The following is a 24,140-nucleotide window of genomic DNA, read 5'->3' on the forward strand; positions in this document are numbered from 1 at the left end:
AAAAAAGCAAGAGGGCTCCTGTGATTGCTATGCTGTGTGTGTGTGTGTGTGTGTGTCTCTGTGTGTGTTTTGATTGTGGGCAGTGCTGATTGGGTGATTATGAAGGTAATGGTGCTGTCCTGCAGGCCCCTGCTGGTCTGACACTTCATTTCACAGGGCACATTGTTAACGTGACACCATTAATCTCAGCAAAACACTTTAATGTGACGTGAATGGATGCCTCTTTAGCCTCCTCTTCCTTTACAAATACTGAAACAACAGCCTGCTGCTGTCCATGTTAAAAAGGTGATGGGTGGACTGGTTTTTTAAAATCTGAATGTTAAATGATTTCTGTTTGCTCGTGCCTTCAGATTATTTAAGTGAGGCACCCATGTAATTACCCACTGATGAAATGGGGAGTAGTAGTAGTGGTTCTCTACCACAAATGTATAAAGTATCTCGTCTGAACTATCCATTAAAGAGGCCCTGTTATACTTTTTTGGGGTGGTCCCTTTCCTGTAGTGTGTTATGTTTTTGTGCATGTAAATGGTCTGCAAAGGCTAAAATCCCAAAGTTTCCCCCCCAGGATGTTACTCTCCCACAACCCCATCCCCGCCTGCCTAAAACGCCTGGTAATATCACATAGTGCACATACATAGTGACATCACAAGCCGTTTCTCATTTCTCCGGTAAAGAAAATCAAATGGAAAAAAACATTGTGAGACAAAAACTAAGATGATTAGGGCCACATGAATATGGAGTTAGAATGATGAGAAAATAGTGGGACATTTTTAAAAGTCGAAATTTAATAGAGTGAGAAATTTGAAAACAATGCAGATTTTTTAGGAAAAAAATGATAGTTTTGAAGAAATAGTCGGAAATTCAAAAAAGTCCAAATTTGGAAAAACGTTGGTTCTGCTCTTGTATATTTAATCACTAGAACTTGATCCAAGCGATGACAAAAGGGCAATCGTGGCTGTATAATCAACAACAAGTCTTGTAGGTACTAAAGTAATGACAGTTATTCCTGCTTAATTTGTAACTGCATGCCATCCTTCTTGTTAATGCTGCACCTCTGGAGAGCCAGAACCCTTCTCGGTATTATATAACTGATTACATAATGCAACCTTATAATGATCCATCATTACGCTGCTAACTCCCTGTTCAAAACTTCATCCACCTGACAGCGCTGATACTCATTTCAGTTCCCCGAGATCATTATGTTGCAGCTACAGATTGATCTGGGTGAGAGTGTGTGTGGATCAAAGTACTAATTATATTCAGCTGTCCTTGTCTTAACCATGTGTTATCTCTTCCTTTCTCTCTCTCCTCCTCTCTTCCTTCTTGTCCCACTAATTAAAAGGCGTTTGTATGTTTTCACTGCAGGAGATTTTGCTTGCCCAAGTAATGATGTGTAAATACAGGCCATTTACTGTACAATTCACTTCCTCTTTGTGCAATTAGAAGACATGACACAAATCCCTGCTGAGCAACGACAAACAGCATACACACTGGAAATGATCTGCAAAAGCAGGCAAGATGCTCCCGGCTCAGAAATCGTGATTGTTTGAAGGAAATGGAGATGGACGGCAGATGTGAAAACCATACCTCACCGCCTCTTCTTACCACACACATACAGATGTTATGAATAGCATTTCATGTATTTTATGCGTCCTTTATTTAGCCAGGAAGTTCTGGAATATCAACTTAATCAATATTCTGTCTGACGGTCCGTACATTCAAATCTGGAAAGCGATATATCAGACAAACACTAAATCTCGACTTGTAGACGCCAAACTGATTTCATTTTAGGAGTCAAGGTCACAGTGACCTTACATTTTACCTGTGTTTTGAACTTGATATCTCAGGAACGCGGGTAGGGGATCTCCTCGGTTCTGTCAGTGTGAGCGAAGCAGGTAGGACCCAGTTGCAGGACAGACGATAGTTTAACTGAAAATACCTTTAGGCCCCAAAGATAACAAGACATACAGATCACAACTCTTTCCCTCTTGAACGCAAGAATCTCACAACCAGAAAAAAACAGAACTTAAATACATGCAGAACTGTGCACCAGGTCAGAATCACACAGGAGGGAAACACAGAGACAGGAAGCAACCACAGACAAGACAGGGGTTTGAACACCTTTCAAAATAAAACAGGAACAACAGATCGTGACGCTCCAAAATAAAACTCCAGAAAGACAAGGACAGATCGTGACAGCTACAGCACAAACAACCCTTTTCAGTCAGCTGATGAGATACTGCTGGTCATAGTGACCTCACGGAACACATTTTGGTCCGTAATGCAAAAATGAATTCTCTCATTTTGACAATCTCCCACAGTGTCGTACGGGATAAAATGATGTACTGACGTAGACTTCGATTTGACTCGTTGGCAGAGGCATATTACCGCGAGGCAATATTTCCAGTTGCTTTTTATCTTTTGCAATGTCACGCTTGAGTAAGTAAATTAAAGAGTCAGAGATAAAGAGTGAGGGTGTGTAGGATGAGCATTTTCTTCCACACAGCAGATCCTTGTATGTCTCACTGTTTATCTTTATCTGGTTTTGACTCGAGCATGACATCTTATCATTGTTTGTGGGACGTCAGTTTAGGCTAATATTGAGTGGAGCATTTGCAGGAGTGTGCCGGTGTTTGTGGGTTTATTAAAGACTCTAAAATTAGAAATAATGAGGCTTGAGTGGTAAAAAAAAATAGGCACAAATGTATCTGTGTCTCATGACAAATTACAGTCTGTAAGCAATTTTGTGCCAGGGTTTTACTCCTCATTATTCTATCATGTCTGTGGTTAAACAAACCATTGCCCCTGCACATCCAATTAGATTCAGTTTACGACAGCACACCACAAATGACACGTGAACAGACACTCCATTAACAATATTAGAGTCGAGGGAGGGAGGAAGGAGGCGGGGAGAGACGTTAGTCCTTCCTCTAGGTTTTTACTCAAGCTCCTTTGAAGGCATCATTAGCTGACACAAAGTTTATCAAGTCGTGAACTCGCCCGCAGCCGACATCTGAAAAATCAGCACCAGGATTTGGCTTGCCCAGGGCTTAAGATAATATCTTCCTTGATTGGTTTTCATGTTTGCTTATGATAAATAGCCTTCCGGAGCTGCAGAGCAATAATACGAACACACAAACAAGCTCTCACTTTCACAGCCTCTCTTTAACACACACTAAAAAGCCAATAATGATTCCTACTGGAGGTAATTAATTCCATCTCGGAGCAATTATAATTCTGTCGTGTGATTAGATGCCACTGATACTGGAGATGTTGTGACACGTCTGATGGTTGGTGTCCGCTGCTGTCTGTTAACCTTTTCCGTCAATTGAGAATATTCCAATTAGCATTTCAAGCACACTGGCATTCATGGATAAACACATGGCATATGCTTTATAGGATTACCCATCAGTATGTAGATCGCGGGTCTGATGAGTCGGCTGCACAATTTAATAAAGCACGGTTTTTATTATAGGTTTAATATGTGATAAAATACCAATCTAAATACAATATTATGAAGCTGCAGGGATAACCGTGCTTACAAATGGTGTTTTGCAAGCTTTAAAAAACGCATTTGTTTGATATTTTTATTAGATGTTTTTTAGATAATGCAAAAGGATCGATCCATCCAGTATTGCCGATCATATCGCAATTGAAATATTTGCCGAAAATGTTTTTTATTTCCAAATTGTGCAGCCTTCTTTGGGTTTTGTTTGTATCGTGTGTGTGTGACACATCTTTTGCACATTTTGAGGACGTTCTTTTTGTTTTTCCGCAAAACAAATGAGGAGGGAGCTTCGCTTTGAGCTATTAATAGACTCTTTTAATAGGAGTGAGATCAATGCTGAGTGATTTATTTCCAGATGGGCTTTGATTGCTCATCCGAGTGACTGCTGTGCTGCGCTTCTGAATGTTTTTTTTGTCAAGATTCAAATGTCTTACTTCGCTGAAGGGATAACATTTTGGACGTCGCCACTCTTGACACGGCTAAAGGGGAGTGCACCATAACTTGGTTTCGCCCTTTGGTTTTTATTTAGAGTTGAGCTTTGACCTTAACTGCTGAAAGGATAACGTGCAGAACATCCAAACACTTCTGCCACGAAGGAGATCAAGTAAAATCATTCTAGATAACTTGTTTCTTTATGTAATTTCCGAACATATTGCATCCCAACATCCTTGCATGCTTTTGTGCTGAACGTGTAGGCAGGACAATCCTTTTAATGAGCCTTGCTGTTATCCTCCTCCCACCTGTATGCCTGTCTTTAAGGCCAGGGTTCATCTTGATTTAGCTGACAGGCTGTTGTCGTGAGTGTGTGTGGGAAAGGCTATGCACAATGTGATTGGTTCACTGATTCACACAGAAAGAGGAAATCCGCCCACAGATTGTACAGTGAACGCTGGACTGAGCGGGTGGACCTGCTAATAGAGTCTCCGACTGCTGACGCTTTTTAATACAACCTGTCACAGCGACGCAGAGAAGAAGGGATCTCAAATAACCCTGGAAAAACACACACACACACACACACACACACACACACACACACACACACACACACACACACACACACACACACACACACACACACACAAACCTTCCTGTGAAAAAGTTGTGTTGTAATTGTATTTATTATTCCAATACCTCCTTGCCTGGGTATTGAAGTTGTGTGTCTTCAGTCCATATTTATGTATCTCTTCAGCTTTTTTTCTGGACACTGAATTTGTGTATCCTTGTTTTTATCAAAGAAATATCGTCAATAGATACATTTCAATCTCGCTTATACCCCCCAAAAATGTGTAAATGAGACGATTACAACCCTTCCTATTGAAGAAATGTATCAAATCGATGGTGTGGTTGTCGCAAATTAGATCCAACTTGCTCACGTCAGAACTTTTCTTAATGAATACTACAGACAGTAGCCGTGTGCAGCCATTAAAGTCCACCATGTCTTTGTTTTAGAAAGCTATCAGAGGGTTAAGTATCACCTACAAAGCAAGCAACAGTCATTCATTATCTGCACTCTCTCTCTCTGTATGACAGCTGTGAGAAAAGACATTTCTACTTAGAGTCTGACAACATATCCAAAGATATATCCTAGAGACCCATATCTCTGAACTCAAGTATAACCCCATCAATCCAAACCTGGCCAAAGCTGCACTTATCCCCTGCAGCGGTGACAGGGGAGGAAGGTTGGCCTCAAAGTGGGCATCTCTAACGGCCCGTTCCCTGCAATCATGTCTTCCAGCTTGTGTTGTCCCAATATGAGACCATTTTTATGCAGCATTTGAACAGATTACATTAAAGTCATGGGTGTATAACAACATAGCAACTGGGCTATGACAAATCAGATGCTGGAGGGTCAGAACACAAATCCAATCTTTGTGCTTCACCAGTCGCAATTTACCAAATCTGTGTTTGAAGCACATTTTAAACAGATTTCCCTAATGTCACCAAAAACATTGAACACTGATCTTGTGTGTGTTTTCTTTGCATCTCCATTTTTATCCTCAGCATCTCTGGCCTCAGAAAGCCAAGGTCCTTGCCATCCACTCTTTTGAGAGAAAAAAATCAACCCCTTGCCCATCTCTTTCATCGACCTGCTGCCCTGTCTCTTTGAAGTTGAAGTTATACTCCTGTATTAAAGGCTTGAACTGCACCTTCAGTGGACATGTGTGTGTAGGCTTTCAACATGTGTAGCTGAGGTTTGAGGGTGTAGATGAGGTTTTCTGAGTCTGTTCATCTTTTCTTTTCCGTTACCCAGTCTTCAAACACGTACATAGCATGGACGTATAATAACTGGACGCAGCGTTGGAGGCGGGACCTTGTTCATTCCTATGCTCATTAGGGCATGAAGACAAAATGTCCTAAGATTCTCGAGAGCAAAACCTCACAAATTACCCATCATGCCTGGCTGTCGAGAGCATAGATAGAGCATGCGCAGTGGAGTTTTCCCTTAAGCCCCGCCCCCAATCTCCCGCTTCGGCTCAGCAGAATGAATGGAGAGAGAAAATACATCTGCATTCAGCTTTTAGTGCATTTAACAACTTTAAGAACCGTTTTTAATAAGGGCTATAAAAGGGTTCATACTGGCTGGTTTATTTGGTTTGGTATCCACCGATTTACAGACGTCTCTTTCCCAATGTAAGTCAATGGGAAAAAGTCTTTCTGGGCCGGGTGACGTCACGGACTGATATGGAAGTTGTAGTACCCGCTGTTTGACCACTAGGAATATTTTCTCAAAGTCCGGAGCACTTCCTGGGAGCTTGGTCCAGACCCCAAACTGTGTTAGTGTTTACTTCCTGTCTGTCTTCTTCTGTTGATGTTTCTGACGTCCAGTCTTCTCTCTTTGAACCACATTCCTTCTCATGTGCACTTTATCTTCTCTACTGAGGACCGTTAAGCCATCATGGATCCAACGTTTTGTGCATTCCACAAAAATATATTCCATGGTGTTTTCTGTGGTGAAAACACATTTTTGTTGTCCACAGCTGACGATAGATTTACTGTACTTCATATTTGCGCTTTGATATGACTGCACAGTCCGACCCTACTTAGCTATTAGCGAGAATTAACAACCTCTGAAACGTCCAAATGAACCAATCAGAAGACACACTGTCACTCGTATCATTGTTATACAGTGCAGATTTCCTTGGCAGCGTTCTGTTAACCTTTTGCACTCAGTTGGCCTCCAGCTGTAGACTGCCTCCCTTTTCCCCTTATTTTTCACTCCAAAATCCCTCCTTACTTGTCAGAGGTTTGGTGCTTTGTTTGTTTTAATGTGTGTGAGTGTCAGCCTCTGCCTCTGTATGTGTGTAAATGGGTCAATGATGACTTGTATATAAGTGCCTTTAGGGGCGTAAAGTGCTATATAAATGCAGCCCATTTATCATTTACCATAACTTCTCCCGCCCATGCTAGATATTCTTCCTCCCCTTCCTCTGCCCCTCAAACTTCCACATGTTCCTTTTGGCCCCCGAGGTGGTCTTACTTTTGCAAACTACTTAATCATTTGCTCCTGTGTCCTTCTCAGTGATATCTCTCCTTGTAATCCCTCAGTTGTTACCTCGCTATCCCTTTTCAGCTTGAGACCATCTGCTTTACAGTAAAACCCCCTCAGGGCCTCTCTTCCCTCTGCCTGCTATCAAGGCTGAGGAGAAAACTTCTAACGTCCAGAATTCCTCCAAAACAGTGCAAGTTGTCAGCGTTGGAAAGAATTGTCAGGAGCTGCAGCCAGATGTCCAGCTCCTGCCATGTACTGTAGCTCTCTACAGTATGACACACTTTTAACTTCAACTCTTTGCAAAAGACTGCCACAGTCAGAAACCAAAGAGCAGCAGTACAGCTGGAAAATCACATTTTAGGGCTGAGGAATATGTGAAACTCTGGTCACGGTAGGTAATGGTGAAACAGAACCCCTTACACCAAGACCAGAGATACCAATTCGCCCTGGGAAGCATAGCCACAGTTTTCACAACCTACCTGCTGGCAGAAGATCCAAACCAGCCTCCAATGTGGCCTTGCTGCAAGGCACACTACAGCTCAGAGTAGCTTCTCAAACCCTCCAACATAAAGGGTCATACTGTCCCGCCAAGTCAGACCCAGACCTGCTGATAAAGATGTAGGAGGACAGAGTGAAAAATATGGGTATTCAAGTACATTTTGGGCAGAAGTAACTTGAAAGCTGTTTTGCTGCTAGAATAGTATTCCTCTGTTTGGACTTTATGTCCTTCTGCCGAAAGAAAGGAGACATTCACTTAGAGAAGCGGATGAACAGAAACTCGTTGTGTTTGTTTGTTTTGTAATGTTTGCGTAACGCCCTTTTTTTGACTTCCTGAGCAAACTTATCAAAAGTTGTGTGAGGGCATAAAAGTTTACTAAGTTCTTTCCGTATGTTGTTCATTTTGTGCACGTTGTACCCGATTTCTTGCCATTGAATTGAACAAGGCTTTCTCTACTGAACGTTGGTTTAAGAGTTTATACGGTCCTGTACTGTTTCACTGCCTCAGAGTAGCATGAACTCTTTCAGATCTGTCTTTGTATCTCACCTCTTAGGGAAACCTTTGCTGCATACATATTTTGAAATGAAAACACAGTTAATATAAGTGCTGAATGGTTAATCCAATTCACATTGACATTGCTACAGTATGTGATATAATGAAACTTCAAATCCCAGAGGATGAGATTTAATACAAACAAATGAGCCTGAGGAGAACTAATGGTGATGGGTTTCTCATGCACACACACTGTCTTGTGCTTGATGTGGCTTAAAAGGCCACTCTTAAGCTTTGATGCGAGCAGTATCACCAGGGTTTTTCTAAAATATAGTATGAGGGCGCTAACGTCACTTCCGGCAAAAGTTAGGGCCCCGCCTACTTTCCAGTGAAAATAATAGTTTGTTCATGTGTCTTATAGCTACTGCGTCATATATTGCACCTCAAACATCCAGAGTTAAGTTTTGTTTACTTCCTCTACAGAAAAAAAGGAGAGTAAAAGAAACTATTCAGAAATCCCAGTTTCAGTGTCAAAAATAAAGATGTTATTCAAATCAATGTTAATGTATTCATAACATGTTGGCCTGGCCTCCATGAAGGATCAGTTTATATATTAGGTGTATCCAGTGTTGTGTTTGCCGTACGTAAGACTGATGTATTGCTTGTGTAAAGTGAATAACACAGAAGATAAGAAACACAACAAAAATCACAAACTCAGTATTGGTCTAAAGAAACTGTAATTGGATTATTTTCCCATATTCTTCAGCCCCAGTATACTGTATCTGCCTTCCTAACCAGAAACACTCCCATTCAGAAAACAAGAGGCAGGGTTAGACCAGGGCTAATGTACACTCAGGGAGACATTGAGAGAGATTGGGAGAGGGACAATCGGATTAAGGCGCAGGTCTCTGTAACAAGCTTTACTACCTTTAATACATTACTGAATCTCTGCAAACATTGACTAAGCAGATCTGATTGCAAAAAGTAAGTAAAAAGGTTGTTTGTAAATCATCCTTGTGTGTTTTAGGGACTCTCCTGAGCCGCTCAAGATGATATTCTGTTCCCAGCATGTGGACCGAACAAACAGAAACAACTGTGTTTAATCATTTGAAAGGTCTTAGTAAATATCATCTCCCGTGAGATCTGTGACGTCAAACACATTTCGTTATAAATTGTGCAAATTGAAATAGCATTTGTCACAGGCAGCTGATACAGCAAAGATACAGCCAGATCTACTGTGAACCGTTGGCTCGTGACAGACAGCTCAACCCACAGGCAGATAACAGATCTCCGTACTGTGCCACTTCTGTGGATAAACACATGTCCCAGAAATGTCAACATGACAAATTGTGAAGCAAATATAGGTTATCTTCACATTCATAAAACATATGTTGAGCTGCACTTTTAAGGTGGTGCTGTTGTCAAAACATGCTTCCCACCGGTGCGTAAATTCCTCTAAAGTTTGTACATTTAGGGAGAAGAATTTCAGGCCTGCAAAGTTTTTGAAACAACCATTTAAAATGTTTGTATGTTTAAGAAAATAAAGTCATTTTGATATTTTGAGTGTCAGTAATAGGCTACGTTTGGCTCCCAAATGTGTGTGTCTGCGGCCATTGACTCATCGTTTCACGCACCAGCTGCCTTGTGAAATGAAGTCGCTAATTAACCTTGATCCATGTATTCCGCTGTGCCTTGTTAGGTCCTTGCATCGGAGGGAATTGTGCCTGGAAAAAGTCCTTGAAATGTCCTTGAATTTTATAGAAATATGACGATGCTTGGTATAATTCAGTATTTTTTGTTTCGGAGGGATGTTCGATCATTGGGGTCGTTGGTTTCGGAGATATCAACTGTGGGATAAATGTTTTAACCTTTACTTTTAGCGCCGCTTGCTTTGATAGCAATCAGTCATTTTATAGATGCGGGATGTGTGATGGCCCCCGCCCCCCGCCAGGCCTTTCAAACATCACCTGACACACAGAGTCACGTTTGATTGATGGAGGAACAGATAAATAGCAACCACGCGATCCATTGTCCTCATTTCCTTTCATTAATATTCACGCTTTCCCGATGTGTTTCCTCCTCTGTGAGGGAGATATTGTTAGCCAAATGTGTGTGTGTGTGTGTGTGTGTGTGTGTGTGTGTGTGTGTGTGTGTGTGTGGGTGTGGGTGCCTGTGTGTGGGTGCTGGTCTGTGTGGGTGTGGGTGTGTGTGTGACACGCACAGGGGCATGCTCCAGAGATCACCACTCCAGTTCGTAGGTTTGCCTGAGGGGCTACGGGAGGGGGGCTTAGTAAGCAAGGAGGGGAGGGGGGGTTCCTCCTCGTTTTTAGTATCCATGGTAACACCATCCTGCCCTGCCAGGATCTGTGTCAGTGGAGCTGCAGAGTGGCAGCAGGGGGAAAAAAAGTGGGAGAATTTACAGAAAATAATGGACGATGAGGAGGCCTGAAAAATTCTGTGTGAAAATGAGGGCTGGAAATAATAATAATTAATACATGTATTTTGTAAGCGCTTTTACAGATGCTCAAAGTCACTTTCCAGAGGTAGTAATAAAAACACAATAATAGATAAAGTAAAACTCTGATTAAAATCAAGCAATAAAGCAACAATAGCACATTAAAAGCCAGTCTGAAGAGGTGAGTTAACACACGAAATGAATCCATTAAAGGGATACATTAAACCAAATGAATGCAAATTAGTCATATTACCAAGTTCGCCTTCCGTAATTCCAGAGTGGATGTTTACCATTAATTGCATGGCAGAGAAAAGGCAAAGAAAGCAGAGAAGTTACCACATGTATTGCCCTGACTGGAGACCACTGTAACTACCTTGCACCTAATCCATGACAAATGGAAACTGCATTTGTTCCCTTTAGGCAAGGAAAAGGCATTTTGCTGAAGTATGTGCTATCCAGTTTCTTGAAGTTGCACAGCAGTGGGAGTAGATAAGGTCACCACTGTAGGAACCGATACTAGTCGAAGTATGAATACTACCCTACTAGCATGTGCCCTCTGTTGCGCACATTATACAGAGGGTGACCCCCGCTGCTTACCAAGACAGCGGCTAGGTCAATCCTTTAACTAAGTGACGGATAAATAATCGGACTCACTGCAAATAACCTAGAAATCATCAAACTAATCTGAGATGATAGATGTACTTTATCGATTGTGACATTTCTGTAGTGAAGCAGCATAAAGACAAGGCTTTGTACATTAGGGAACATCTCAATAGAAATAGAAATATAAAGCAGGATATTATACATACATTAAGTGTGTAAGGAATGGAATATTAAATAGAATATAAATGTAAATTGTACAGTGTGTGTGAGTTTGAGTCCAGTTATCCAAGAGAAGCCATGGAGAAGAGATTTAGATGTTAGAAAAAAGTGAAAACATGCTCTAATTTCTCTCATCAGTTTGTCATTAATGTCTTTGTTACAACACTATGCATGTATTTGTGTTAACTCCCCCCTAAAATGAAGAAAAAACTCTTATATTAAATGATCAATCACATGATTAATAACTACAGATTATTATTGGGATTAGTGCAATTCCATTTTTGTACTGAGTGACAGCACTAGTACAAGAAGGAAGAGGTTATGTGACTGATACATTAACAAATAACTGGAGAGAGGTGGGAGCAAGGTTCAGCGGCTTTTGGTTTTTACCCACCATCTTATTTCACATGATGTAATGCCTCCTACATCCTGGCATCTTTCACCCGCGTGCTTCCCTATCTGTGGCAGACGGGCCAACTGTGGCACGTTGCATTTTGGCTGGAGCGAGAGGAGATGAGCTGTGACTTCCTTCCTCTCCCCACCTCTCTTCCTGTCTACCTATGAGTGGAGCCAGGCCCTCTGTCTCTCCTCATTTGTGGGAGCAAGATGGAGTTTACCGAGCTGCCAAACCGCTTATGGATCGAGGACAGGGACGTAGTTGAAGGAGCAGATCTACAATTCAATACAGGTGTCATAATCTGGTTCTAACTGGTGTTAGGGTAAGGGGTTTTCTTTCTGTGTAGGTCGTGTGTGTGTGTGTGTGATGTGAAATGATACTGATGGTGTGCCAGAGAAGGGAAGCAGGAGTCAGCTGTTCCCGCTGTGATGGGAACAACAGAGAGAGAGAGAAATAGAGACAGATAATGTGTGTGTGTGTGTGTGTGTGTGTGTGTGTGTGTGTGTGTGGGTCTTGTATATGTGTGTGACCGCACTGAGAGAACGCCTCTCTGTGATTTTGATAAATGGATTTAGCTGCTCATTTCTGCTTCAGCTCAGTAACCATAAATAAAAGCTCTGTTATGTTCGGATTCATATTGCACTTCTGTCGCCAAAACGAAATGGAGAAAATAATGTGTCACTTTGTTCTGGGATGGTTGGACACAGACACACTCTGCTGCTCTTTAAAAGAAGTCATTTCGACTAAAACATTTTCAGAACAGAACATTTTTTCCTCCTCTCTTGTGCATAATTTGTTCTCATTAAGGCAAGTTAAAATCCTTCATCAGATCTATTGATCACAACCGTTAGATCTTAACAACTTACACACCCTGATACTTTTCACATGACAAAGAACAAATGACAACACATAGAAGAGATGCAAAAACTGAAAATAAATCAATTAAAGTGGCCAACTGATTAGAGGTCAAAATACTACAGTCTTACGGTCCACCAGATATTGCAAAAGAGGGGAAATGTTTTACTTTATCTTTAATATTTTAGACATGGTGTCAAAATAGCCCTGCAGAAAAATGGATTAACTTTGGGCATGTGAAGAACGTGTGACATGGAGATGTATGACATCTGACACACTTGTCCTCAACCCCTGGAAACATTTCAGACAGGCGGGTTTTAGAAAAATGAACTGTGCTTCACATTTTTAAGAGATTTCAAAAATCCATTTGACATATCTGGCTATTGGAACTCCATCTAAATCTGTGTGACCACTGTGACATGAATTATTGACTTGCACTTGACCTGAGAAACGCATCCATCATACAGGGATGAAAGAGAGAGGATGTGGAAGAGTCGAAGCCAGTCGATTTGAGCCTTTATGACACTGATCATCTTTTTTTGCAGCTTTGCAAAATGTCCTTTGTCTTTTCTCTCATTTTCTCTTCCTATCATCTCAACATAAACGCACACATTCAAACTCTCCATCAGCCAGAGTGTGGTGGTTGCATGAGAAGCAATTTCACAGCCCTTGGCCCGAAACACCTCAGCACCTGCAACTCCATTACAGGAAGACTGGCACTGGTCTGCTGCACACACATACTCACACAACTCAGCTCCAGTTGTGGCCGGGGGTAACATCATATTTTAGGGATCAACAGCAGCAGACAGCTGGAGATACAGGTAGAAGCTAATATAGAATAACCCAAAATATACCTGCTCTTCTTGTGACAATATGATAGGTTAGACAGCCTGGCTCCAGCTGTCTGAATTGTCACACACATCTGTATTTCTTCAGCAATTTATTTGGCACATTGGCTTGTTTCCACTGGTTGGAAAAGTGGTCCTCGAATCATATGTTAGGCAGGTTTAATAATGCTAGCTCCAAGAAAGACGTGACATAAATGACCTCAACATGAAGGTAACATTTTCCAAGGTATCCCATTTCACACATCTCCTGTAATATTGCAGGGTTTTTTCTCTGAAAATATAGTATGAGGGCGCTAACGTAACTTCCAGTCAAATTTACGGCCATCCATCCCCTATTTATTCCGATCTGCGTAAAGACAAAGCTCTCTCTGCCGTCTGATGCTCTTTTTGACACAAATTACATATTTTTTGAGTTTTTAAAGAACAGAATTATTGTTTTCTGGCATCACTTTAACATTTTACCGGGAAGATTGGCATTTTGGTATGAGTCACATGCCGAAAGTAAGATGGTGCCTGTGATTGTATTGTATTTTTAACAGTTTGTAATTAAAATTAAGTGAATTGGATTGTTGTATCTTAGCTATTATAACACAGCTTAGTTGAATACTCAGTTCTGATTGGTCCAATTGGACATTCCAGATGTGGTTAGTTCTCGCTAACAGAACGTTGCTGAGGAAAAAACTGTCAGTTGCTATGGTAGGATCAAGGGACTACGATATTAGCAGTCAAATCAATCCACAGAAAGAAGTCCGGTTAATATAACGTCAGCTGTGGACGACAAACATTACGCTTCTCCATCAGGAAACACCATGGAGTACATTTTAGAAACTTTGGAGTAAAGAAATAGATCGCAAGAGAAAGAACGAGGTTAAAAGGAGCACTTGAAGTCAATCTGAATTGATCCTAAGGTAAACTACAGTGCGTTTGTCTGGTTGTTGATGACACACAATGCACACACGGACATTCAACACAACAAAACAACAAGTCACGCTCCATCACAAATCAATAAGACACAACAGAAAACACACACGATGCAAAATGACACGCCAACATAACAACTAAGCTCAGGTCAGTGTCAACACACCCAACAACACTTCCACTACAAACACTAGTCTCTTTTTCTCCATTTTTCCTTCCCATCTGTTTCAAAGTCCACCTTCACTACCTGCAGAACAGGACAGGTGTCAATCCAGCCGTGTTAAACTCCAGCGCCCTGTGATCATTAGACTCTTCAGCGGCTGGTCGCTCCTCCTGTCAGTCACTCCTCTCTTCACGGCTGCCTTCTGATTCCCTCTGATGTAAGGGTTCTCAGCTATATGCCCTCATCTTGACACAGACAAAATGGGTACTCCTTATCTCATCTCACTGTCAGTTTATCTTTCTCTCTCAATGCTTCCTCTTTTCCTGCTTCTTAATCCTTTTGGACCCGCTCCCTGATTTACAACAGATAGCTTCTTCAGTTGAGTCCACTTCATTTTGACTTGAGATTCGGCTTCTATTCTCCGTCTTTTCCCCCTGATACTCTTTGACAATGCACACCTTCATGCTTTCTGTCTCGTATGGCATTTTGACCTCATTTTCTCCCATAAATCCGCTGATAAAACACACATTTTCCCTCTCTAATCTTTGTCCCTCAAGGTCTTTGCTCACCCAGCATCACCTCTGCTTCACCTGTTTTTCTCTCCCACAACCTACCTCTGCCTCTTTCTTCTCCCCTTTCTACCTTACCTCCACATTTCCATTCACTAGCCCCTCAAAGTGAGAACCCCCCCCCCCCCTCCCTCTGTCACAGACAGAATGGCCATGCCAGTCTTGATTAGAGCCTGCATGGTCAGACGCTCAGCTAGGCTTAGCGGAGGCCTGTGGGAAAGAGAGCTGCTTATTCTAGCCTCAGGAGATGGATTGAAAACGACGGGAGCTAAAACAAGCAAGCATTCTCTCATTACACTCACACATTGAACACAGCCGCACATGCGCACCAGGACACAAATAGGCGCGGAAAACACACAGCAGTCTACTCAAGAAGAAAACAGATGCATGCACAAGCACACTTGGGGAAAAAGCACTTAAGTTATTCCTGTCCTCATGCATTTTGCATCTGATGTGGTGCGCTGAATTACTGTATAAGGGAACCAATGTTGCTGATAGATTTTTGTCCAACAATACCATTTACATGCATGAATTTACATGCCCACTTTAATGCAATGAAATTCAATATCCTTTAGAGCTGCATAATTCATCAGAATGTAATTTAAATCGCATTGTGTAATAATATAGCGCAGTATTCAAATAGCAGGAAGCTAAATATGTGTTAAAGTATCATTTTGAATGACATACTGTGGAGCTGCAGATACTGTATTTCCAAGCTTACAAACAGTATTCCACAGACATATTAATAAAAGAAATACATGTTTGGTAGCGATCCTCTTAGGAAATCAGTGCCAAAATATGTGTTATTTAAAAGGAGGATTTGGATTAAAATATGATAATTCCCTCCAATATTGGGAAGCAAATCACAATCGCAATATCAGTGAAAATAGAGAGTGCCATTTTTTGCAGATCTAACAGAAAATGAACAAAGAAATAAATGTTTTTGCTATTTCTCCACTTCAGTTTAGTAGTATTCCACCTTAATGTCTAACAATAAATACATGTCATGGATCATATTTGTTAAAATGTAGCTTAATAAATCCCTATCCACAGCTCATACAAGCATATACAGAGCAACAGAGATCAGTGTGTTGTTTTTTATTTCCTTAATGCATTTCTATCCCCCATTCTCTCGTGACTCCAACACAGGTTTTCTGCCAGTCTCTATTTATCCTTTTTATATTGCGCTCTGATTTACAATTTCTTCCCTCTGACGTGACTCACAGTGACAAAAAGCACTTCGGTGTATTTCATAGAAAAGCCATCAATATATGACAAGTTGAAGAGGAGGCTTCATTTAAGGGGGGTATATAGTATTATTATAAATCATACATACATAGCTGGGTTGAGTAGAAGTGCTGCTCCAGGGATTTGACTCTACACTTTGTCAAAGGACATTTAATGGCTGCAGTGGAAATCATAAATCATATATAGGAAAGTCCATAAACCTGCAACCTACCGCAGAGGACCGCAGGAATCCCATTCCAGATCATCTCAGTGAAGGTCGGCTCAAGGTCGTTGAGTCAAAGGGTCAGACACAGTTCACCATGGGTCTGCTTATTGATGCTGTCCATGATTCGAATCATCAAGTGTGTTATGTTAACCAACATGAAAGTAAGTCTATCCAGCAGCCTTACAAAGCCTACTTAAGATCTAGAAGCAGATCAAAGCGTCTGGTGTTTCCCAGTTTTTATCAAAAATTGTTGTAAAGCTATTCAAATGTATGTAAATTGTGCCCCTTCGTTGGGAGTAGCCGCTACGGATCCAATGTTGTCAGTATAAAGCCTTTTGTTTGGGTTTTTTGGCAGGTGGATGACAGGAAAAGTGATGTTAAATGCTGGAAACACACATTGCTTGATATTCAGTTTGCATACGGGTTAAACGTTGTGTTTTTGTGTGAGGTTAAAACATGAAGTCTCATGGCAATTAGCAAATTACATGATCTGAATAAATGTTTTCCTGAGTATCTTTGAGCGTATTAATGTTTGGAATTGAGATGTGTTTAATGGCGTAGTTGTTACATGGTTTTAATTGGACGGCATAGGGAGCATGATGAAATTGTAGGCAATTGCCTCAGGAGTCCTCCCACTAAATCTTTTCATGAGTTGACTTCGTGCAGGCATTTTCCGTTGTAACCCACCAGAGGAAACCCCCATTCTACACTTTGCTGTCTTGTGTATTTGCCATTTTTGTGCAACAGAGTGATGAAAATGATTCATTTGGACTGAGGAAGTCTACCAGCTGCCCGATTTGCTAGTTTCCTCCAGTCTATCAGACCGGAGAAAAGCTGCTGAGTCAAGGTGGGAAGTGTTTGTTTAACAGGGGCTTATTTTGGGTCCATGGTTTTTACCTTTCCTGTAGTGTTGTGTAGGTTTTGGTGCCTCTAAATGGTCTTCCACTCTCCCCCCTCTGCCTTAAACGCCTCCACTGGACTCCTTTGTTCACTTCCGAAACATACTAACATCATTATGTAACACTTGCGCTTCTATTGGCTAGCGCTACAACACATTGTACGTGATGAGCTAAGGGGAAAGCCTTCTCTAAGTGGTTGACCAGTCACAACTGAGCCGGCCAGCTGACCAATCAGAGCAGCCTGGGCTCTGGTTTCAGGCAGAGGGGGAAAAGAGTTGCTGCAGTGCAGGCAGTATGAGAAACATAAAGAGCTTCTTAAACATTAAGGCATGGAGACATGTCACAGTAGAGACACAAAATACAAATATGAACCTGGACTAACCTCTGAAAACTGCTGACTGATGGGGTCAAAATAAGAACAAGTAAATCACAAAAAACGTTCAGCTCTGTTACGCCATTTTTTGGTTTATACTATAATCCCTCTTGTGTGTGTGTGTGTGTGTGTGTGTTTGTGTGTGTGTGTGTGTGTGGGCCATAATCATGCATGCCAGTTGCCCCTCCGGGAAGATAGACCCAGTGTTTGCGTGTGCTCAGTTCGGCGAATGCTATTTCACTTCCTCTCCTTGACAAGATTGCATTGCATGTCCTCATGCTTAACGCAGGCGGCAGCTGCATGGCGCTGGCATTGGCCTCTGCAGGTCTGGATCAAGCAGTGAGTCACGATCGAGTGTTGTTTACCGATGCACTGACTCAAGGTGGCTATCTCCTGAAGGTCATTGTGTATAACATCGGCCATCTACAGTATGAGGCTACTCATGTTGTGAGGGTACAAAGGGACATGATCGGGGAGAGTAGAAAAAAAGAGAAAGGACAGACAGAGGTAGACGGAGGCACTCAGAGGGACATTAGGAGAAGATGAGTGTGATGGAGATGGAAGGTGAAATGGCTGAGCTGAATGTATTCTACCTTTGCAATTCAGTTCAAGTCTGCTCTGGCCAACCTGGATCTAAGAGCAAGACCCAAACAAAAGCTACTTCTTTTTTTAACTAATGGTAGAAATACAATGGCTGCTGGGTTGAACACTGGTCAGTAAGATAAGATGACCTCTACTGGGAAGCTCACATTATCCATTCAAGGTACATTTCCTTGTATCAAGGCACAGAGGGCATTTACCACATGTCAGCAAATAGAGCTCAGAACCCAAGGATCTTTTCTTTGCCAAAAATATTCATACTGTTACCAAAATGCACCTACTCTGCAAACTGTTCCTCAATATACTTTGATTTTCTGCGCTTATAGCTCATATGTTTTCATATTCAACCCATCTGTAAACACTACTAGATGTTTCAGTCTCAATAAGACATTTAGACTAACTGTAAAGCAGTGAAGAATATTCTACACAACATCTCTATAACATTGAACTCTATTTAAGAGCGTGTTTTCCGCTTGCACACGCAGAAATGTCTTTTCTACCAGTGATTGTACATATACAGTTGATTGCACGGGACTTCCCTGATCTGCTTTAGCTATTAAAATACTGTCAAAAATGTCTGATCTGTTATTAGGAGGACTTATCGAGGTATGCAGCAGACGCATTCAAAATATGTTACTGTTAAAAAAACAAACATAAAGCCTCGACATGCTTATGTTCTTGCATGGTTTCAATGTTCCTTGACAGTTAAAATAGTAGACCATGATAGAATAAATATATGAAACAAAAAAGTCTTCTCCAAGTGAGGGCATTGGTATGTTTGTGTGTAAAAGTTAGGCCTGAAGCTACAGTTTGTAGGCATGTAACGTGCGTGTGTGTCCTTTCTTAGCAACATTGGAATAAAAAATTAGACATTTCTTGCACACACACACACACACACACACACACACACACACACACACACACACACACACACACACACACACACACACACACACACACACACACACACACACACAAACTCACGCAGATATATCTGGCTTTGGTGCCTGGTAGTAGCTGGACGGTCTGGGCTCAGGTGCAGAATACATTACGTTTTCGTCTTCACCACATTTGGGGCATTTCTGCCTCAGATTTCGCTCTCATTCACATTTTTGTTGCTGGTGCGTTTGTGTTTAACATCAGGAAGGATTACAGTTTCTGAAAAGTGCTTTCTCTTTCCTTTATGTGTTTTTGCTGCTATTGTTAGACTTGATTTAGTTAAGATTACCATCTTATTTTCCTCAGTTCCCCCCCACTGCTCCTGCTAATTAAACCTGGGCGGTGTTTTGTACAGGTCCGTTAATCCGTTGATGAAAACAGGTAGGGAACTACTACTGTGATAAAAAAACAGCAGGAAAACTGCAGATTCAACGGCAAAAACTCACGTACACAAGTGTGTGTGCGTGTGTGTGTGCTGGTGTTTGCATGTGTGTGTGCTGGTGTTTGCATGTGTGTGTAATTGAGGACAACATGAGGATTGTTAGCAGGCGATGTCATGTTGGTCCACCTAATATGCTCTCCGTTGGCATTTAAAACTCCACCTTTGGGATGATCTCTGACTGCAAAAGGTCTGAGGGGATAAAGTGCTCTCTTTGTCTTTTTTCAAGACACACACACACACACACACACACACACACACACACACACACACACACACACACACACACACACACACACACACACACACACACACACACACACACACACACACACACACACACACACACACAGCCTGACAGTCCAGATTTAATTTGAATCTAAATCAGGTGAGGTGCTTGTAAGAGAAGGGGGACAGCAGGTAGTTTTCGGAGCACACTGTATCTGGAAAATGCTCCTGAGTTTTAAAATATTTGGGGTCAAACATCATTGTCAGATAAGCTTTAGATAGTTAAATCGTCTGTGCAGAACTTCTTCTTTTTTTAACTTCTTGGCTGGGAGGAGACTGTGACATGGGTAGCGATTATTTTAGAGGTGTTTCAGGGCTTTACCCTCAGCATCATGAACACACACACACACACACACACACACACACACACATACACACACACACACACACACACACACACACACACACACACGTTAACTAACACCCACACATACCAGCAGAGCTAATAGCCCCAGAGCAGTCCAGTCCCCAGTGAACTGAGAGGCGGTCTGATCAGTAGTGTTCAGGGATCTCAGGTTGAAGGTAGGATCATGCCTCTGCCTCTTTTCAAGGGAAAGCCAGAACCGTGCAGACCGTCAGATAATAACACAGGTGAGTCCTGAAAACAAGACGCGTTTCTCACAGTTTTGCTTTGATAAACATTTTTAACAGCCTCTGATCATTTATAGCAAAGCCGATTGCTTAAAGGACGTTTAGTCGGATAAAGTATCACTACTTTTTCTCTAAATTCTACTCAATATCTCTTCTGTTTGTGAATCAATTTCTTTATTTGCTTTTTCTTTCCCGCTACTGTTGCCAATAGTATCTGTGGTACTTTATTCAGAGTCTCATGAGGGATGAGGTTGTTAGTGCTTAGATGATGTCTATTTTCTCAGATATCAAACTCAGGCCTTTGTGTTTGAAAGACGGGTGAGAAATTGCACGACTTCTTGGAACAGACAGAAAATATCACAATTTGGAGTATGTCTGTCAACTTTACCATCTTTTTCCTGAAGGTGCATTTAATGTAGTAAAAATACTGTATCTTTAATTACATTCCCCAAAAGATGGTCTCATAATTGAATCTTCTGTCTGCTAAACATTATTCGATGAATATCGTTCTTTATGCATGGTTCAATTAAACCAAAAGAAGGGGGAAAAGGAAGCAGTAATGTCTCCTTTTTTTGCTTTTATCTCTGTCCCGTAAAACCAAATGCAATTTAAGAGACGGATGGATAAAGACTTAATGGCACAATAGAAAAATAAACCAGTTTGGCTTTAACGACTTTTTGGAATAGATGTACTGCACTACTTTGTGTATCTTGTATGTTAATAGCTTCTGTTACATGTCAAGGAAAGTAATGTTGAATTGTAAAACATGCTTTTTAGTAAAAGTGCTGCAGGCTACCTGTATGCCCACCTTTATACCCATATAAAAAGCTGAGTCATTCAAGTTTGTGAAGAGGAAAAGAGACAAGATAGGATAGGAAAAGCCAGAGAGCAAAGGGATTAAGCTGTTGATTGGATATGGTTCCCAATTCAGCTCCCTGCCAGTGCCAATAAGAAAGAGGAGACACAATAGTAAAGGAGGGGGGAGAGAGATGGGGGGGGAGGGGGCAGAGTTTGATTATAATAGAGTCAAGACCCCTAACAAGCTGCTCACTCGCTGCACAGTCACTCCTGCCACACAGGCTGGTGTGTGTGTGTGTGTGTGTGTGTGTGTGTGTGTGTGTGTGTGTGTGTGTGTGTGTGTGTGTGTGTGTGTGTGTGTGTGTGTGTGTGTGTGTGTGTGTGTGTGTGTGTGTGTGTGTGTGTGTGTGTGTGTGTGTGTGTGTGTGTGTGTGTGTGTGTGTGCGCGTGCCCAGGTGATAAATCTTAATTACACAATGGAGTGCAGGCCATGTGCCATCTCATCATAGCATGTCAAATCTCATAAGCAGCGCCAGAGAGCGTGAGAGGAAGAGCGAGCGAGAAAATGTGCGCGACGTAGATACAGAAAAGAAGGAAAGGCAGAATTGGAACGGACGGGGGAAAGATGGGGGTGCAACACAGAATTCAATCTTAGACCGGGTTCCTCTGAGGTGAGACTACTGTGGTCTCTTTTTTAAGGGTTCACTGAGAGAACATAAAAGGCTTTTTGTGGTGTGTGATTCTGCCTTGAACCCCGGCTGATCAAATTGAAAATAAAAATCTGCTGTTGCTACCGTCGAGTGGATCTAGTTTTGTCCCAGGATGAGCGGGCGGATGAATACACAGTTCTAGCGTGTCAGGGAAAGAATGGGGCTGGGGGCGTTGTTGTGGCCTGCTGAGTCATCGTGGCCAGGGTGAGCTCTAAAAGAGCCCCCCCAGCCCCCCAGAGTAATGGTTAATCGTGGAAAGTCTGGTGTTAGGGTAAGTGTGCCTGTGTGTAGGCCCAGCCTGTTTGTGGCCGGTTGCGTTGGGTTTTGGCGTGCCGTGGTGTGACGGGGCCAGTCAGGCGGATGGGGCGTGTGTTATTGTAGCCGTGGCGATGGGGAAAGCCCTGAACAAGCAGCTCTCAGCTCTGCTGGCTGGGAGAAGAGCCGGGGCAGCTCTCCCAGAATATACAAAGAAAGAAGCTCCGTCCTTTTTGTTTTCACGGCTGTTGTGTTCCCTCTGCTGTGGGTTTGGGAGTCTGGTCTGTGTGTCCTCCTCGTTGTCTTTTACTGTTCACTGTTCGCTCCTATTCGTGAGCTCTTGTGTTGTGCTCCGTCGCTACAAAACCTGCCGCAGACATAGTCCACTTCCTGGTGGTGGGGTCTACACAGGAAGTGCTCCCTTTGAACCACAAAGCGCTGAGCAGAAAGTCACACATGGCAGAGGGTAACATTCTCAGAATCACAGAAAAAGGACTTTACAGTATGCAATACACATGAGATGAACTGGATTTCATTTCCACAATCGGCATTCAATAACAACTCAAATAATTTATAACACAGATGCACAAGGCCAATGTAATCTGAGCCTGTAAGAGAGATGAAGTGCTGCAGCTCCAACCCATATTTTGTCCAAATGTAGATCTATTTCCCCTTTCAAACACTGATTGCAGCATTAATGACCAAAGCATATCCCCCTTTAGATAAACCTTTCTATATTAGCAGATTAATACATGAAAATGTGTCCTCCAGGATTTGGGTCGTTGCCAGTAACCAGTGTGTTGTCTCTTGATTCACTCAGTCTTTTAGTTCTGCAAATGCTCTTTTCTGGCTTCCAATAAACAGACTAATCTATGTATGTAGTTGGAAACATTGACATTTTTAAGTATAGCAGCACAAGTGCATTTGTGATCTGCAAACGTTACGATCAAAGCAGTTTAAAGTAATCTCTCATGTGGAACCTCAAGGAACGACGCCATAGGCGACATTAATTGTCTTTGTGCAGCACTGTAATTACAACCTGTGCATTTTCCCGCCCTTAAGGGTACTCACTTTTTTAACAGCATAGTAAAAGAGAAAATTTAGCATGCTGCTGATACTTATAAAACATATCCAACAAGCCAAAAAAAGAAAAGCACTTCAGCTGCCAGGTGCGCTGCCAGTTGGGGCTATCTTAAAGCTCTGGATACAGTTTCCATTCGCTCTAAGAAGGGTTTACATACATGAAGCCGCCTCTTATCGTACAGTAATCCTTGTTGATTTGCATGGAAACACATTTACAGATGTGTAATATTTTAAAATCCTATCCATGTTGCATTTCAGGCTACATTAGCTCAGTGGCGCTAAGTGTCTTTCTCCCTGTGTGTGTCGCTGGATAATTGGCAGTCTCTCTGTCACTCAGACGCTCGGCAGCTGTGGCCTGCAGTGTCACAAACACACCATTACCCCCGCTGCATTACGCTGAGGAAGCCTTTCTGTACTGTATATAATATAGGAACCAAGAAAGGCACACACATACACACACATTCCCTCATTTAAAACACACACACACACACACACACACACACACACACACACACACACACACACACTCACACACACACACACACACACACACACACACACACACACACACACACACACACACACACACACACACACACACACACACACACACACACACACACACACACACACACACACTGCTGCACAGGAGAGGATCTAAGAACTGGAACTCTGACATAGTTTACTGCCTCACTG

At 42.0% G+C, this 24,140-nt stretch overlaps 1 protein-coding gene across 1 annotated transcript in view; it reads left to right on the forward strand.

The window, feature by feature from the left end:
* The window catches only part of trpm3 (transient receptor potential cation channel, subfamily M, member 3), a 113,441-nt gene that overhangs the window by 21,288 nt on the left and 68,013 nt on the right, over nucleotides 1-24,140 (forward strand).

Source organism: Eleginops maclovinus, chromosome 12 (assembly GCF_036324505.1).
Source record: "Eleginops maclovinus isolate JMC-PN-2008 ecotype Puerto Natales chromosome 12, JC_Emac_rtc_rv5, whole genome shotgun sequence".
In the NCBI taxonomy this organism is placed as follows: Eukaryota; Metazoa; Chordata; class Actinopteri; order Perciformes; family Eleginopidae; genus Eleginops; species Eleginops maclovinus.